The sequence below is a fragment of the Moschus berezovskii genome, chromosome X (genome assembly GCF_049115385.1).
Source record: "Moschus berezovskii isolate FMDL1 chromosome X, NW_MosBer_1.0, whole genome shotgun sequence".
NCBI lineage: Eukaryota > Metazoa > Chordata > Mammalia > Artiodactyla > Moschidae > Moschus > Moschus berezovskii.
Genome location: NC_142488.1, coordinates 112,188,480 through 112,191,290, shown reverse-complemented (window position 1 = coordinate 112,191,290; position 2,811 = coordinate 112,188,480). Strand labels below are relative to the sequence as shown.

The window sequence follows — 2,811 nt, the reverse complement described above, 5'->3', positions numbered from 1 at the left end:
GCCCCTGCTTGCTGGTGGGGGACGCAAGCATCTGGGCTACTTCTCCACAGGCAGTTGTGGTTAGGCGTTATTCTGTGCTTTTGTGTTTTTTTTTTTTCCTCCCAGTTATGTTGCCCTCTGAGGTTCCAAAACTCCCCACAGACCCGCCTGTGAGAGAGTTCTTACTGTGTGGAAACTTCTCCTCCTTCACAGTTCCCTCCATTAGGAGGATGGGTCTCCATCCCTAACTCTATGTCTCTCTTTTTGTCTTTTATATTTTGCCCTACCTCATTTCAAAGAGAATGGGCTGCCTTTCTCGGTGTCCTCTGTTAGTGTTGGGAAGTTGTTTTGTAGAAGTTTATCAGCATTCAAATGATTTTTTGATGAATTTGTGGGGGAGAAAGTGGTCTCCCCGTCCTATTCCTCCACCATCTTAGCCCCCCCCCTATTATTTTAAATTTTAAAACAACCTTACTTTTGAGGAATAATCTGTATGTTAAAGCCTTTCACTAAAAAAATCTTCAAGACACAGTGTTCCAACAAGGAAATTCCTCTAAATATACATGAGAGAATAAATGAAAATCTTACCCAAAAAAATCTTTCACAGATTAGAAACTGTGAGTTATTTCCTAATTCACTCTATGAGACAAGCAAAACCTTGATTCTAAAGCCAGCATTACATATAAGAAAAGAAAATTACATGGAGACAAAAGTCTTCAACATACTCAAAGCAAAGAAAATCAAGAAATAACCCCAAAAGATAATATGTTACAACCAAGTATGGCTGTATTTTAATGAGATTTAGAGCAACAGTGAAAATTAGCATACAGTTTTTCCTACTGGATCTATCAATTTTCTTTCTAAAGGGATCAATTTGTTAAATTCAATTTATCTAAGAATACTATCCATTTTATCTAAATTTCCAAATTTATTACACAGAAGTCTGCAAAGTAGTCTGTTGTGACTTCTTTATAGTATTTATTTCAGTGCTTCCTTCCCCCATATCCTTTTCCTACATTTGTGATTTCTCTCTCAACCCCACATTTTTTCTTGGATTAGGTTACTTAGTAATTTGTCTATATTGATAATTATATTTTAAAAGCAAGATTTTATTTTTTGAATCTATTGTTTTTCTCTTCATTGTTTTATTTATTTCTGATATTTTTGGTATTACTCCATTACTTGTACTTTATTGTGGTTTATTTGTTGTTCTATTTCCAAACTTTGGGCTTCCCTAATAGCTCAGTTGGTAAAGCATCTGCCTACAATGCAGGAGACCCTGGTTAGATTCCTGGTTTGGGAACATCTCCTGGAGAAGGGAAAGGCTACCCATTCCAGAAATGACTGAGCAGGTTTCACTTTCCAGACTTATGATTTTAATTCATTTATTTTCATTTTTTCATCTTTATTGTTAAGGTATTAGAGACCATGAAAATTCTTCTGATCAGTTGTGTAAATATGCTCCATCAATTTTATTATAGAGTATTTTAAATGTTGTAATTTTTTTAGAAATTTCAGAATTTTGATTGGTATTTCTCCTATCACAAATGAGTTGCTTAAGAGTTAATTCCTTCTTCATTCACCATGGAATTATCTATTACTGTATTAATTTATTAACTTATTGTATTGTGTTCAGAAAGTGTTCTTAATAATTTTACTTTATGGGACTTAAAATTATTCACATTATAAGCTAATACTGAGAAATACTTCTAAATCTTCCATACATTCTGGAGAAGAAACTAGTCTTTCCATTATCAGGGTAAAAAATTTGATATATACTCATAAGATCTACCATAACTGTTTATGTTGCTTAGATCTTTCATTACCCTCCTCTACTACCATCCATGTTTTCTAGTCTACTTGTCATGTCTTGCCTACATCTTAACTAGGATAAATTTCTAGTTATTACTATATATCTACCTATGTGTCCATTCACCTCTTATAGTCATATTTTGTAAAGGCAGTTGTGTAACTTGGTGCACAGATATGCATAATGGTAATAATTCTTTATTAATACCTCAGGGTTACAGCCTTTTTTTAAAAAAAAAATGCCCTTTCTTAGAAAAATTGTCAAATATGTAGAAATTAAATGACATACTCCTAAGCAACCAATGGGTCAAAGATGAAGTCAAAAGAAAAAATAGAAAACATCTTTATTAAAATGAAAACACAACTTTCCACAACTTATGAGATACAGCAAAAGAAACACTAAGAAGGAATTTTATAGCAATAAACACAAACAAAAAATAAGAAATATCTTAAACAACAAAACCTAACTTTAAATTCAAAAATTATAAAAGAAAAAACTAAGCCCAAATTTAGCAGAAAGAAAAGAAAATAATAAAGATTAAAGAATCTCTACAAACGAAACAGAGACCAGAAAAACAATTGAAAAGGTCACTAAAACAAGAGCTGATTTTCTGAATATTAATGAAAGTAACAAAATTTTAACTAGACTAAAATAATAATATAATAATAAATTAACAAAATCAGAATGAAAAAGACAACTGACTCCATAAAAAAATAACAATTATAAGAGACTACTATAAACAATTATACACAAATTGGATAATCTAGAAACAAATGGAAAACTCCTTATACATAGGACATACCGTGCCTGAACCAAGAAGTAGGAAATCTTAATACACCAATAACATGTAAGGCTATTGTAAATGAGTCAATAATCAAACACATTTCAATAAAGACAAGTCTAAAAACAGATGGTTATACCAGTTAATTCTAGCAAGCATTTGAAGAATTAACACTGGTCCTCAAACTTTTCCAAAAACTGAAAAGGAGGGACCAATGCCAAACTCATTTTATGAGACTGAT

The 2,811-nt window shown here is 31.7% G+C and overlaps 1 non-coding gene across 1 annotated transcript; it reads left to right on the top strand.

Moving 5' to 3' along the window:
• The first annotated feature begins 1,210 nt into the window (after positions 1 to 1,210).
• On the top strand, positions 1,211 to 1,282 carry TRNAC-ACA (transfer RNA cysteine (anticodon ACA)). Its single transcript has one exon. It is a non-coding gene; the product is annotated as a tRNA-Cys (tRNA).
• The last annotated feature ends 1,529 nt before the right edge of the window (positions 1,283 to 2,811 follow it).